The 16,193-nt window shown below is 46.2% G+C and overlaps 1 protein-coding gene across 3 annotated transcripts in view; it reads right to left on the bottom strand.

Moving 5' to 3' along the window:
- LOC129739008 (neuroendocrine convertase 2) overlaps positions 1 to 16,193 on the bottom strand; it is a 48,260-nt gene that overhangs the window by 30,145 nt on the left and 1,922 nt on the right. The window lies entirely within an intron of this gene.

Here is a 16,193-nt window from a genome sequence, read left to right as displayed (position 1 = left end):
AGAAAATGTTCTAACCAGGATGCTACAATGGGGCAAATAAACGATTTTATAATGGCAAAGTTGGCATTTAGCCTATCCATATAGGGATCAGGTACTGGATAAGTCGCCTCGTACGACATGGACCAGTATCCCAGTGGCAGTATTCTTTAAGCCGCTGCCACACAGCTTGACCATGTTGGTTAAAATCCTCTATAAATAAACAAAATAGAATAGAATAGAATTATATGTAACTGTCCCTCATTTGCCAGACTACGTTATCGTACTCTGGGATCTTACGCTACGACAAAAACTTTTAAAATATACTTTTAAACGTCTTTATCTACTCATTCAAGTTTCAGTCAGTTATGAAATAGACATTTTTAGTGTCTGAACACGAAGAAATGATGTACCTCACATATTAAAGCTGCTTCCTGTGGTTAAATAAGCGTCCTTTTTAAGATGACCACTATGCCCTTATCTCCCCTAGTGATGTTTTGTGAAACCCATTGGTATTTAAATTTAATATAAAAAAGATGCTTCAGATGGGTCAACCCCAATACATAAAATCCTCCAATATCTTCTGTCACATGATCTTATCTGATAATCTAAAACTTTTTCAACCAGTTGAACTCTTGCAACTTTCGATTTTATTTCTTTACTTCCTTGAAAATTTGTTTTGAAATTTTAAAACATACCAGATGGGAAAAAGGACTTTCGACGCCGACGCCTACTGATCAACTGGTTTTTGCAAAACTCTCCACCATGAAAAATTAGTTTTCGAGTGTCATATGGAAGACAGTTAGCAGAGTTCACACTTAAAAGTGAGTTTTATTTTAATTGATAAAAATAGTTTTCTCAGTTTTAGTTTAAATTTTTTACACCAACCACCCTCCTCCTCCGCAATGAAGTTTCTTGATCATCACCCACCACACGATGTTCTTCAATAGAATTGTCCGCTAAGAGCACATTTTTGACTCTGAAATTACCTCGGCTATGAAGTAGACATTCATTCCCGATACTCCAATATACATAATATGCTAGCGATCTTGACGTAGCGACGTAGCGTTCAATAAATACGTTTCTAACAATGGCGACGAGAATGAATCTCATTCATGGTTAGGTTCCATAGTACTTTTGCACCTCGAATCGAATTGTAAGCTTGGTTTTTAAATATTTGGTTTCCTCTAAATGTTCAAAAAAATTTGAAATGAATTTATATTAAAAATGATTTGCCTTGATCCAGACTCAGCATTGAGATTGAAGATAGGGAATTGTTTTCTTCAGAAATTGATAAAAAAATTCAAACTCAGCTTTGGCAATATGTAAGGTTCAGAAAAATCTCATTTAAAGTGGAATAAAAATTTATGAATCAAATTATTAAAAATAGAATTGTAATTTTAGGTTCGAAAAAGTTTAGCTTGAAGTTCTTGCTTAATCTTTAACTCTGAATACTAGACTTGAAAAACAATTGATGTGAGAATTAGGTAGGAAAAAAACAAAGTGCCAAACGAGATGCGGCCGTCAAACTTTCCGTACAACTGGGAATGTGTAAACTCTTGAATTATTAACGCTCGGATGTACTTTAAACCATTAAGTACATGGTCACATTTAAATTCATTGGATAATGAATGTGATACCATGGTTCTGCTTTATTCGGGATGGCAGCGGATAAATGGTCGGGAAAATCTAACAGAATTCCAAAAAAATCGGACGGATTTGAACTGACAACTAATATTTTGACAGTTATCGGTCCGGGCAATGGACTTGGTGGGAGGATTAAAAGAATCAATGTAGGAGGTTTACGTTACATAATATCAATAGTTCAAATCACTAGTAAGTAGTTATGAAAATTTAACCATGAACTAGTAAAATTTCGATACCTAGAATGACAATCAGCGACATCGATATTTATAATGTCACGAAATCTCAATCGTAACATTCATTGAATGTTATAAATTTTACTGTCGCGACCACATTTAATGCAAAGTAAATGTAGACAATGGGATTTAGATCGATTAAATAAGAAGATGATTTGAATTTAATTGGTTGACTTTTCTACAGAAAGATAGTACGTACGTGAGATTAAAACAAACTAATGATGATTAACAGAATTAATACCGGTAGAAATTAGTTTAGCTCCAATTTCAACTTGCGACCCCTTTAGTGTAAGGGTGACGGAAAATAGTGTCGCGAATTTGCTAGTACAAGCTTCTAATGTTAGTACCGCGAGAAATGTGTTTAGCTCCAATTTAAACATGCGACCCCTCTGGTGGAAGGGATTGACTTGTAGGTGACGAAAACTAGTGTCGCGAGTTCGCTAGAACAAGCTACTAGTGTTAGTACCGCGAGAAATGTGTTTAGCTACGATTTAAACTTGCGACCCCTCTAGTGAAAGGGTTTGACCTGTAGGAGACGAAAAATAGTGTCGCTAGTTCGCTAGTACAAGCTACTAGCGTTAGTACAGGTCGAAATTAGTTTAGCTCCGATTGCAACTTTCGACCGGTCAAGTGAAAAGATTTAACTTGTGGGTGACGAAAAATAGTGTCGCGAGTTCGCTAGTACAAGCTACTAGTATAAGTACAGGTAGAAATTAGTTTAGCTCCGATTTCATCTTTCGACCGGTCAAGTGAAAGGGTTTGACTTGTAGGTAACAAAAATAGTGTAGCGAACTCGCTAGTAAAAGCTACTAGTGTAAGTACAGGTAGAAATTAGTTAACCTCCGATTTCATCTTTCGACCGGTCAAGTGAAAGAGTTTGGCTTGTAGGTGACGAAAAATAGTGTCACGAGTTCACTAGTACAAGCTATTAGTGTAAGTACCGATAGAAATTAGTTTAGGTTAAACCATTTCACTTGACCGGTCGAAAGTTGGAATCAGAGCAAAACTAATTTCTACCTGTATCAACACTAGTAGCTTGTACTAGCGAACTCGCGACACTATTTTTCGTCACCTACAAGTACCCTCCCGAATAGCAGGAACCATGGTTTCACATTCATTTTCCATTGAATTCGAAGGTGGTCATGTACTTAATGGTAAAAATTACATCCTAGCCTTTAGTACAAAAATTTACACTTCTCTAATTTTTCGTGTTGGGTTGACAGCTGCGGCAATTTTGTTTTGCTCGAAAAATTTCGGTCGGCACATTTTTCGATGGTTTCTTGGCACAAAAATATTAAACCATCAAGTGTTGATATGACCAAACCGGTGAGTAGTATCGAAGCATGGAAGAAAAAATCATTTTTATAATCTTTTGTTTATCATTTCCAGCGACAAAATCCCTTCCCACAAGCCTGTGAAGAAATGGAAAGGAATCACTTGGTCGTGTTGGAATAGTAACCATTGACTTACATAGTTCTTAATAAACTCATTCTGTTATCAACCCTCAACCCAACCAGTCTATTATATCAGGTTGTGGACCCAGCAAGCTACATAGTAACGGTTGGTTGCTTAGCAGAATAAACAAGTTGAAAATTTTTCTCAAGAAAATGGAAAATTCGAGAAACATCAAGACCGGAAGCAGTTCTGTGGCTCTTTCCATACGGGAAATTCTACGAGGTTCGGAGAACTACAGTTCTTGGGCTTTCGCGACCAAGATGGTCCTTATTAAGGAACGGACCTGGTGCGCAGTGAAAGCGAGAAACGATGAAGATCCGGCGGTGAGCGACGAGGTTTCCGAGCAAGCATTGGCCACGATATGTCTAAGCATCGACCCGAGTATCTACGGATTGGTCAGAGATGCGAAGACGGCGAAGGAAGCATGGGACAATCTTCGAAGCACGTACGAGGACGATGGCTCAACCAGAAAAATCGGACTTTTGCGAAAGTTAACGGCAATCCGATTGGTTGGCGCGGAGCGAGAAGAAGAGGTGATATGCAAATCGACGCAGGAATATGTCAACGAGCTTTTTACCACAAGTCATCAATTGGCCGAGGTTGGTTTTAAAGTCGACGACACGTGGCTCGCAAGTTTGCTGATGAAGGGATTACCAAAACGTTACGAACCTATGATTCTTGGACTGGAATCATCTGGCATCAAGCTGACAGCGGACATTGTTAAAGCCAAGATTCTTCAAGATGTGAAGGTGTGCGATTCACAATCTGGCTCAAGTGAAGAAGCATTTTATTCGAACCCGAAAGCGCAGAAGGGCGGTGAGAAATCGTCGATAAAATGTTACCGTTGCAACAAAATGGGCCATTATTCGTCCGAATGCAAGCAGCAGGGTGAGAGGAAAAGATCCACGAAATCGGGGCGAGACGGAAAGCAAAGCGGACATGCAGCATTCTTCGCTGCGTACAACACAGTGGAGGCGTGTACGAGACCGGAAGAGTGGATATTTGATTCTGGAGCCACCACTCATCTTTGCCGGAATAGGAACGTTATGCAAGAAGCCACTAGTATGTCTGGCAGTATCAACGTGGCAAACAATTCCGTTGTTCCTGTTGTGGCGAAAGGATCTGTCAAATTAGACGCCGATTGCGATGGTAAGAAATGTGAACTGTCCATCAGCAATGTTTTGTGTGTTCCAGAGTTGGCGATCAACCTTATGTCCGTGAGCAAGATCTGTTCAAACGGGTACCAAGTGGTCTTCAATAAAGAGTCCTGCAAAGTATTGAGTCCAGAAAAGGAGGTCGTTGCAATCGGAAAGGAAACTGGCGGTCTGTACAAGCTGAAGGTACGCACCGAGTCGGCGAATTTGGTTCAAGCCCGGAATAATTTTGAACTGTGGCACCGACGGTTAGGTCATTTGTCCGTTGGTAACATGCAGCGTCTAACCGGAATGGCAACAGGAATCAATTACAACAGTAGCACCCAACTGAAGTGTGTTCCATGTATCGAAGGAAAACACAGTCGAAAATCATTCAAATCGAAGGGTAGAAGAGCAAACTGTGTATTGGAATTGATTCATACGGATTTGTGTGGCCCCATGGAGACGAAATCGATCGGAGGATGCCGATATTTTCTCACGTTTGTGGATGACGCTAGCAGAAAGGTTTTCATCTATTTTTTGAAATCGAAAAGTGAAGTTTTTGGTGCTTTCAAGGACTTCAAATCATATGCTGAAAACCAAACTGGTGAGACTATCAAGTGTCTCAGATCCGACAATGGCAGAGAATACCTCAATAGCAACATGGAAGAGTTTCTTCGTCAAGCAGGTATTCGTCATGAAACCAGTGTCCCTTACACTCCCCAGCAGAACGGGTTAGCCGAGCGGATGAACAGAACGATTGTCGAACGAGCTCGGAGCATGCTGTGTGACGCCAAATTGAAAAAACGTTTTTGGGCGGAAGCTGTGGCTACGGCTTCCTACATCATCAATCGTTCGCCGATGTCGGAATTGAAGGTAACACCCGAAGAAAAGTTCACTGGCAGGAAACCGGATTTGGCCCACCTTCGAGTATTTGGTTCGGAGGTTATGGTTCGAGTTCCAGACGAAAAAAGGAAGAAGTGGGACCCAAAATCGGAGAAGTGTCTCTTCATGGGATACAGCGAAAATTCCAAGGCGTATCGCGTTTATCATCCAAAGAAAAGAAACGTGATAGTGAGCCGCGACGTTATTTTCCTGAATGAAGATCAGTTTGGCGTTCACGATGAAGAGCCCTCAGCAGAAGTTGATCCTGTCACTTTAGTCATTGATTCCGAAGTGGATCAAGCGCCAGTTACCGATGTGAAGGTCGATATAGTATCGAGCGATGATCAAGAATCGAATTGGTCCGAGTACAGCGATGCTGAAGATGGTAGCGAGGAAGAACAGCCTGCTTCCGCGCTCCCCTCACACTCAGAGGACCCACAAATGTTGGTAAGGCGCAGTGAGCGGGAGCGCTTACTCCCAGGCAAGTATCGAGATTTTCATATGGGATTAGGTATTCTTCCTAAAAAGGTTTCCCCCTCCTCTCAGGATACTTTGACAGAACCCCAAACGATGAACGAAGCCCTGACGAGCGTTAATGGTTTGCAGTGGAAGGAGGCCATGAAAGCAGAATACCAGTCGCTAATCCTGAATGGTACTTGGGAGCTGGCGGACTTGCCCAGCGGGAGGAAGGCCTTGAAGTGCAAATGGGTCTATCGAGTGAAGACGAATGCCGATGGGTCACTCGAACGCTTCAAAGCTCGACTCGTGATCAAAGGTTTTTCACAAGTCAAGGGTGTCGATTACACGGAAACTTATTCCCCAGTTGTCCGTTACGCTACCGTTCGTTATCTGATGGCTGCTGCTGCTCGTTTGGACCTGAAAATACATCAAATGGATGCAGTAACAGCGTTCTTGCAAGGTGACCTCGACGGGGAAGAGATCTACATGGAGCAACCCGAAGGTTTTGTAGATCAGGCTCATCCGAATCAATCGTGTCGACTAAAGAAGGCATTATACGGCTTGAAGCAGGCAAGTCGTGTATGGAACCAGAAGCTGGATGGGCAACTGCGAAAAGCTGGTCTGAAGCGATCCAGATACGACACTTGCGTCTACTTCAAAATAGAAAATAAATCGATTTTGATTGTAGCCGTGTATGTGGACGATTTGTTAATATTTTCGAACAACCAGCAACGAGTGGATGAATTGAAGAGGACTCTGGAAAGCAAATTCCAGATGAAAGATTTGGGCCTGGCAACCAAGGTCCTAGGATTCCGGGTCACCAGAACCACGGACGAGGTGATGCTAGATCAAGAGCATTACATAGATGATCTTCTTAATCGGTTTGGTGTTGTTGATTGTAATACTGCGACTACCCCTGCCGATTTCAACCAGAAGCTCACGAAGGAGATGTGCCCACAAACCGAAGAAGAGCGGAACACCATGAGCAATGTACCTTTCCGGGAACTAGTAGGAGGTCTTCAGTTTTTGGTACAAGGTACTCGACCCGATATCGCTTATGCTACGAATGCTGTTAGTCACTTTAGTAGTAATCCAGGGAAAGCACATTGGACGGCTGCAAAACGTATCCTGAGGTACCTGAAGCACACGAAAGAAATGAAACTGATCTATTCGAAGAAAGCTGATCGAAGGTTCTTAGGCTACAGCGATGCAGACTGGGCAAACGATCCTGATTCAAGACGATCTATCACCGGATTCGTTTTCCTCCAATCCGGCGGACCGATAACATGGAGCTGTAGAAAACAAACCACGGTGGCGTTGTCAACGACCGAAGCGGAATACATGGCGGTTTCTGCTGCTACACAGGAAGCGATCTGGTGGAAGGGAATGCGGAAAGAACTGTTTGGAGATTCAGACCCGGTGACAATCTACTGCGATAACAAGAGTACCATCTGCCTTGCCGAAAATGAAGTTGGATATTCACAGCGAAGCAAACATATAGACATACGACATCATTTTGTGCGCGAGAAAGTTGCTGACAAGTCTCTCAAGCTGGAACATATTGGATCCAAACATCAAACGGCGGACCTGTTGACCAAATCTCTACCATTGGCCACTTTCGAAACCGGAAGACAAGCACTTGGGATACAATAGTCACGGTTAAGGGGGGATGTTGGAATAGTAACCATTGACTTACATAGTTCTTAATAAACTCATTCTGTTATCAACCCTCAACCCAACCAGTCTATTATATCAGGTCGGAGTCCCGTAATGCGTAATGCATTTCAGCTGGTGGTCGACGGAGTAGATAGCAGCATTCTGTATGTAATATAAATATGTTGGAATTTGATACGTGTCAAATATTACAATGAAATAAATATTATATATACGAAAACCTAAACACAACAATTATTTAATAAGATCACGAAATAACATTGCATTTAATCTTCCTTAAAACCATGAATATTAATTAAAAAATATTGAATTTCACGGTTTCCTTGAGGAAAACTAGATGCTGAAATAACCATGAACTATATATTTTTGTGTTCTGAACTGTATGGAAAAAAGTTGATTTTTTCATGGTTAAGTTGCTTAACAACCCCCTTTTTTCATGGTAATTTTTGTCTAAACCGTAAATTTCATTGTAGAAAACGATGAATTTGACAGTGCATTCAAGGTTTCTTGTACCATGATATTCATAGCGGCAACCATGAACTACATGATAATGTGAAAATACAATTCATGGTTTTTTCAAAATGTTTTTCTATTCGGGCTTTCACTTGCTTCACTGGCTTCACTCCCCGTGGTGCAGAGTGGAAACGTGTCTACTTTATGCAGATGTACGGCCGAGAGAACTACACCCCCCCCCCCCCCCCCCCCTTACGAAGACCCTCGTTATCGAATTTTGATCACGGCAATTTCTATCGGAAACCGACTCCATTGGTGAACGTATAAAGCTTAACCGTGCCGATGTACCTGGAAGGCTGGCGGGTCGTTAAGTCAGTTGTCTGTGGGGCACCGGGACACACCCCACAGTATCCCAGTCCTTGCGGCTCTAAGCAGGTCACTGGCGCAGTGGACCGTTCGTTACCTTGCCACTCGTGGGATTCAAAATGAGAAAAAATTCAAAAGAAGCAAAAAGAAACGGAACGGATAAAGGCGAGAGCCCGAACCCGTTCGGTGGGAGTAGCCTTAGGCGTTCGCCGGTTAGGCAATCTGCCAACCCGGTGGACCCGACGGCGACGTCGGTGGAAACACCGAGCGATGTTCGAGCGGACCCGTACGAAGAAGTACAGGAAGCGCTGGAGAACCTACTGAGCTCCCCGGAACTCCAAGATCCGGGAGCTCCTGTAGAGTTCGTCACGGCCATGGCTGGCATCGCTGACCTTGTGGAATGTGTGAAGGGGAAGTCCAACATCCACAAGGAAATACGCGAGAAGCTAGCCAGGGTGATGCAGCTTTTCATCGCAGCCAACAAAGCTGTGGTGGAACGTCTTGCGGAGCCCGAGGCCAGACCAAAGGAGCGAGGGCCGGCAGAGACCCCTCTGAGGGCGGACACCATCCGCCCGAAGAAGGTCAATGCCTTTGCCCAAACAGAGGGCGTCCTTGCGTTTGCTGGCAACAGTAAACGTAAGAGAGGGTCTCCCGGGGAACTCAGACCCGGTGACCCTAAGAAAAGAGCGGAGGATCCGTCTGTCCGGCAGGATCTTGCGGCCAGCGCTTTCAAGCGGGCGGAAGGCCCTGCAGAAAAGGCAGGTGAGCCGACGAGCGCGAATACCGGATGGCAAACGGTATCGCGCAGAAGGGGAAGGCCCAAAGGTACGGAGACGGGAAAAGCCAACCCCGACCCCAACGACGCAAACGTCGCGTCAGGAAGAGGGGCGAGGCGATTGTCGTCAAAGCACCTGAGGGCACGTACGCAGATGGTTTGCGACAGATGCGTACGAACGAAGACCTCACCGATCTAGGCGAAAAAGTTCGGAGGATCCGTCGGACACGCACCGGCGAGATGATCCTCGAACTAAAGCGTGGTGCTGGAAACTCCAGCGGGACCCTTACGATTAAGGCAGCCGAAGCCCTTGGCGACAAGGCTGAGGTGTGTGCCCTCTGTAAGGAGGTGATCATCCGTGTTAAAAACCTGGATGAAGTCACGACGGAAGATGAACAGCGGGTGGCACTGGTCGAGCAGTGCAAAATCCGCTCAGACCAGATGTCGGTTCGGCTGTGGAATGCCCCCCCCAGATCTGGCATGCAGATTGGGCTGGTCAAACTTCCGGTTGCAGCAGCAAACGCCGCACTTAGGTGTGGGCGGCTAAAGGTGGGATAGTATATCTGTCAGATATCCATCCCCCAGCAACCGGACCGGTGCTTCAAGTGCTTGTTGAACGGTCACAAGTCGTTCGACTGCACTGGGCCAGACAAAAGCGGCATATGCTGGCGCTGCAGCGAAACCGGCCACAAGTCGGCTAACTGTGAGAAGCCTGCTAAATGCCCTGTCTGCGCTGGACACCACGCTGCTGGTAATCCTAGGTGCCCTGCCTACACAAAGGCGCAGGCGGTACCACTCCGATGATGCTAAACTGGCCGCGATATGGGTAACAGGTAGTTTCCCCATACAAGAAGTGGTGGCGACGGAAAACGAAGGCATGGTGGTGGCCAAAGTTAACGGGATCTACTACTCCCCCAAGATGGTCCTTGGAGAGGTTCGGCACTATGGTTGACAAGATGGTAGATGTTCTAACGGGGAAATGCCCCATAGTTATTGCTGGCGACTTTAACGCGTGGGCCGAAGAATGGGTTGGCCGCCTCACAAACCCCAGAGGTCAAATACTTTTAGAAGCCCTGGCGAGGCTTAATGTGGATCTGGCCAACGTAGGGAACACCAGTACCTACCAGGGTTGGAACGGGAGCGAGTCAACCATAGATGTCACCTTCGGCAGCCCGGGGTTGGTATGCGATTGGATGGTGAGCGAGGCCTACACGAATAACGATCACTTCGCGATTCGCTATCGGCTAGGCTCAAGTACGCGGACAGGTAGACGCGAGTCTCGTACAGGAGAACGCCTCTGGAAGACAACGCAGTTCGACCAGAACGTCTTTGTCGAAGCGTTGCACTGGGAGAGGAACCTGGACAACCTGTCCGCGGAAGAACTGACGAGGGTTCTAGCTCGCGCTTGCGATGCTGCGATGACGAGAAGGGCCAAGCATAAAAACACTGGGCCACCCGTCTATTGGTGGACGGAGGAAATTGCGGGTCTGCGTGCCGACTGCCATAGGGCAAGGCGCAGGATGCAGAACGCAAGGACCCAAGAAGAGCGAACGGAGCGTAGGCCACTCTTCACAAGCGCGAGATCGGCCCTCCGCAGGGCCATCAACGCAAGTAAGAGGGCACGTTTCAAGCAGTTATGCCGTGACGCCAACGACTGTCCATGGGGTGATGCCTATCGGATAGTCATGGGCAGAACTAAAAGTGGGGGTGCACCACCTGAAACGTGCCCCGATAAACTGAGGGTCATCATCAATGAGCTGTTCCCACAGCACGATGTTATCCGCTGGGAAACAGTCCCGTATGATTGGGACACTAGCGCCGAAGAGCGGATAACGGTGGAAGAACTTCGCGAGATCGCCAAGTCTCTCCAACCGAGGAAGGCCCCCGGACCGGATGGCATTCCGAACGTCGCAGTGAAGGCCGCAATCAGGGAGTTCCCCGATATGTTCCGGACATCGTTGCAACGATACGTGACGGAGCAGGTGTTCCCTGACACGTGGAAACGGCAGAAACTCGTCCTTCTGCCAAAACCGGGTAAGCGTCCAGGAGACCCATCGGCATATCGGCCGATCTGTCTACTGGATACAGCGGGGAGAAGGTGATTCAGAACCGACTTCAGAGGTATACTGAAAGCGAGGGCGGACTCTCGGGGAAACAGTTTGGTTTCCGTCGAGGCCGCAGCACCGTAGATGCCATCCGCTCGGTCATCGAGGTAGCGGACAGAGCCAGGCTGACCAAGAGGAGAGGGCTCCGCTTTTGCGCGGTTGTCACTCTGGATGTGAAGAACGCCTTCAACAGTGTCAGCTGGACAGCGATTGCGTCGTCGCTCATCCAAATGAAAATTCCCGGCATATCTGTATAGGCTTGTGGAAAGTTACTTCCACAATCGCCAACTGCAGTATATGACCGGCGAGGGTTTGCGAACACAAGAGGTTTCGGTGGGTGTTCCACAGAGGTCAATACTCGGCCCGGTTCTGTGGAACATCACTTACGACGAACTTCTACGAACGAGCCTCCCATCGGGAGCTGAACTCGTAGGATTTGCGGATGGTATAGTCCTCTTGGCGAGAGGCTCCTCAACAGCGGAGGTTGAGCTACTGGCCACGGTAGCTATCCAGGCAGTGGAAAGCTGGATGCACTCCAAGTGCCTGCGTCTAGCCCACCACAAAACCGAGATGGTGCTTATCACCAACCTGATCTCACCCCAAACAGGTACCATTGCCGTTGGACCGTGCAATATCGTGTCCAAACGCGCAATCAAGTACTTAGGGACTCAGCTTTACGAGCCATGTCGAATACGTGTGCAAGAGAGCGGCAATGGCCACGGCCGCACTCACACGGATGATGCCGAACTCCTCGGCCATCCAAAGCAGCAAAAGACGGATTCTGGCAAGCGTGACCACTTCGATCTTGCGGTACGGAGCAGCGGCCTAGAGGCAGGCCCTGGGAAGAAGCTGTAACCTACAGCGACTTAGCAGCGTTCAGCGGCTGATGAACCTGCGGGTTATCAGTGGATGTTATCAGTGGATACCGGACCATGTCGTCCGAAGCCGCCTGTGTAGTAGCGGGTGTTATGCCCATCTCGGTTTTGCTTGAGGAGGATGTCTATTGCTACGACAACAAAGACACGCCCAATGTACGAGACCTCGCCAATGAGGACTCGATGTCCAACTGGCAGCAGCTGTGAGACAGCTCAACGAGAGGAAGGTGGACCCATCGTCTGATCCCGCACATCGGGAGCTGGATCGGAAGAAGGCACGGTGAAGTAGACTTCTATATGACGCAATTCCTGACTGGTCATGGATGCTTCATGAAGTACCACTACCGGTTTGGACATGTGGCTTCGCCATACTGCCCAGATTGTGCTGGAGAAGAGGAAACACCTGAGCATGTGGTGTTTGTCTGTCCGAGGTTTGCGGCGGTACGTACTTCCATATTTGCCATATCCACGACAGCAGATAACGTTGTACAGAGGATGTGTGCGGATTCCAACACTTGGCATGCGGTCAGCGATGGGTTCACCCGGATCATGACTGCCCTGCAGAGGAGCTGGAACCAACGGCAGTCCGCGAACGGTGTAGGATGACTCCATCGACGGGGAGCATTTGAGTAGTGTGCGTCCGATCCCTTGATCGAAGCTACAAAGATAAGGCAACATCTTCTGCGTAGCGGAGGTCGGGGGTGCGCCGCGAACGTGTGTAGGATACCCCAACGTCGGGGGGTATCCGAGTAGTGCCACTTCCTAAGAGGGAAACTGTGTATAAGACTTAACCTTCTTCGCAGCGGATCTCGAGGGAAGAGGGTTAACCACTGTCGGGGGATACCCACGGGTAGAGAGGCTCTCGCTGCCGGGCGAGCCTCTCGAGTCGGTGTAGGATGTCGTCACCGTCGGGAAACATCCGAGTCGTAGCGTTCCAAGTCCCGAATGTGTGCCGTGACAGGCGCGAGTTTAGGAGAAGCTGCTCTCGATCTGGCACACAACGGGCAGGAAAATCCGCGGGCCAAAAATCCTAGGGTTGCCAGCCAAGAGGGATAAAGAAGACCGGACAACGGTCGGAGTAGACTGACCCCATCGACGGGGGGCTGTCGAGTAGAGTGCGTCCGACCCCGCGGTTTGAAGTTACAAAGATAAGACAATATAAGAGGTCGGGCTTCGAATCGTTAGAGGAGAGGTCAGGTCTCAAACCTTCAGGCGGAGAGGTTTGTGTGGTCAACCCCGAGTCTTTATGATAAGGGGTCGGGTCTCGAGTCGTAAGAGGAGGGATCAGGCCCCTTACCAACAAGAGGAGGGGTACAAGTGGTCACCTCGAGTCATTACGAGGAGAGGTCAGATTTCAAGTCGTTAGAGGAGAGATCGGGCCTTGAATCGTGCAGAGGAGAGGTAAACCTCGAGTCGATGCGAGGGGGGTCGGATCTCAAGTCGTTAGAGGAGAGATCAGGCCTCAAGTCGCGAAGAGGAGAGGTTTGTGCGGGAATCTCGAGTCATTGCGAGGAGATGTCGGTTCTCAAGTCGTTAGAGGAGAGTTCAGACGTCGAGTCGTAAGGATGAGAGGTTTTGCTGAAAGTGGTCTCGTTAATGAGTATTGCCTTGGAGCGCATTAGCGCGAATAGACCTCCCACTATTGAAGTATAGTGTACTAAACAGTTCGAGGTGGGAACCAGGTCTGCGGCCCCAGGTGGAGTTTAGGGAGTAGGGGGTATACACGGAGTATATCATGAGTCTTCCCATTGTACCCATGGACCCAGAGTAGCAAACTGGGGGGAAGCGGTGGCTCGCCGTGCCTTGGAATACAATCCGTAAACCGGGATTTACCACCTGTGGTTACCAACAAAAAAAAACACACTATTTTTTGTCACCTAAAAATCAAACCCTTTCACTTGACCGGTCAAAAGTTGAAATCGAAGCTTAACTAATTTCTATCGGTACTAACACTAATAGCTTGTAATAGTGAACTCGCGACACTATTTTTCGTCACCTGAAAGTCAAACCCTTTCACCTGACCGGTCGAAAGTTGAAATCTTAGCTTAACTAATTTCTACCTGTACTAGCACTAGTAGCTTGTACTAGCTAACTCGCGACACTATTTTTTGCCACCTACAAGTCAAACCCTTTCACTTGACCAGTCAAAAGTTGAAATCGGAGCTCCACTTATTTCTACCTGTACTAAAACTAGTAGCTTGTACTAGCGAACTCGCGACAATATTTTTCGTCACCTACAAGTCGATCCCTTTCATTTGACCGGCCGAAAGTTGAAATCGGAGCGAAACTAATTTCTACCTGTACTAACACTAGTAGCTTGTACTAGTGAACTCGCGACACTGTTTTTCGTCACCTATACAAGTCAAACCCTTTCACTAAAGAAATGGGAGCTAAACACATTTCTCGCGGTACTAACATTAGTAGATTATACTAGCGAATTCGCGACACTAGTTTTCGTCACCTGCAAGTCGAACCCTTTCCCTAGATGGATTGCATGTTGAAATCGGAGCTAAACACAAAGCAAAGACACAACAACTAATTAATATTCCAACCATTGACTTATCTGATCGATCTAAACAGTTTTATTTTAACAAAACTTGCTTAAAGCTCTTTGATTTGGCCTTTTTCGCGAAATTTTTCTAGTTCATGGTAAAAATTTCATAGTTACTAGTGTTGCTAACTAGAACTTATAAGTGCTTATAAGTATTTTAAAACTTCTAACATGAATTGTAATAACCCTCCCACCAATTCCGTTGCGCGCTACAAACTTTTTAACCAATTCTATTAATTAAATTATTCGTACAGATTTCTTAATCGGCCCCCAAACACACGGCCCACACTCCGTGTGCTAAAGAGCCGCGCGCACCGTCTGGTGCGCCGCCGTGTCCTCTTGGTTGATGTGTCCTCGGAGCTCCACACGCATGCGGCTAGAGAAACGCAAACGCAATTCCCGAACCACTCGCCCTCTCGAATAGCCGTGCGCAAAAATCGCACGGCTCAAAATTATCCAAGCTGCGTTTCGGCCGCAAATTTCACGTGAGAATTTTGAGCAATTAAATGTGCCCGCGAACAGAGAACGAAAGAGCTGCGTAAAATTTTCTCTTTCTCATTCGACGCACTCGTGCGTATTGAACCCGTTGAACCCTGCCTGAAGGTTCGAAACAGCTGGCTCCTGTAATTGGCAGGGATTTTTTTCAATTCTCCTGTAAGCACGAGAAGGGTTCTTCCCAGGATGTACTGAAATGGTTTTCCCTTTTTCCCTGCCTTTCCATCAAACCCAAACTTTTTAAATAAAAAAAAAACATTATAATTGTTTTATACATCAATTTTATTTTAACTTCCACTTTAACTTTCATTTAGAATCATTTTTAATTATATTTTTCTGCATTTAAAATAGGCGCGACAGTTTGGATGTTGTTGAACCGTTGAAATGCCGCTACGGGAATGTTAGCCGGGATGTGATGGATGGATGGGATGGATTGTGAATACTTACACGGAAATTGCCGCCGTGGCCATGCATGATGTATAATTTTTGTAGGCGAAGTCTTCTAATTTTGCAGGCATTCAAGAACTTTGATAATCAGCAAACAGCAATCAAAACTACCACGGATAATCTAGCCATTTTCAACACTGACCTCTTTTGCTGGTTGATCAGCTAGTGGAGCGTGACTGTTGATGAGTAAATAGTTGACGAATTTCTTGAATCCTTTGGCAGCTCGTTTCAGCTTTTTTGAATCAGCAATTTGTTGTTGTCCGGACTCTATTTCGTATTTGCACTTGAACTTTCTTTGCCAAAATAAAACTTTTAAACAATATTTGTGAGGCAAAGATTTACTAAGGACTTTACATTTGAGACTTGCGGTATCAACAGAAAGGGAAAGGAAATTTGGTACGACAGCGAAAAAGACAACAAACGTGTCTAATGTGCTCCGAGTTCCTGTTCATTTGTAGGAATTTTATCCCAGATTTCAGGAGAAGTGAAGCGTCCCGACATTCAAAAGGGTTTTCATTCGAATTTCGCGACATTTGAGGACTTTTCCTGTGGTTCGAAGGGCCATGATCCCGAGCGGAATAAATGCAGTCTTAGTGTAAAGCTATTAACTTTATTTTTTTGCAGTTACGTTTTAATAATCAAAAGAATAAGTTCAGCTTTTTTA

Source organism: Uranotaenia lowii, chromosome 1, assembly GCF_029784155.1.
Source record: "Uranotaenia lowii strain MFRU-FL chromosome 1, ASM2978415v1, whole genome shotgun sequence".
NCBI lineage: Eukaryota > Metazoa > Arthropoda > Insecta > Diptera > Culicidae > Uranotaenia > Uranotaenia lowii.
The sequence above is the reverse complement of the archived record's forward strand: the minus strand, read 5'-3'. Positions and strand labels throughout refer to the sequence as shown.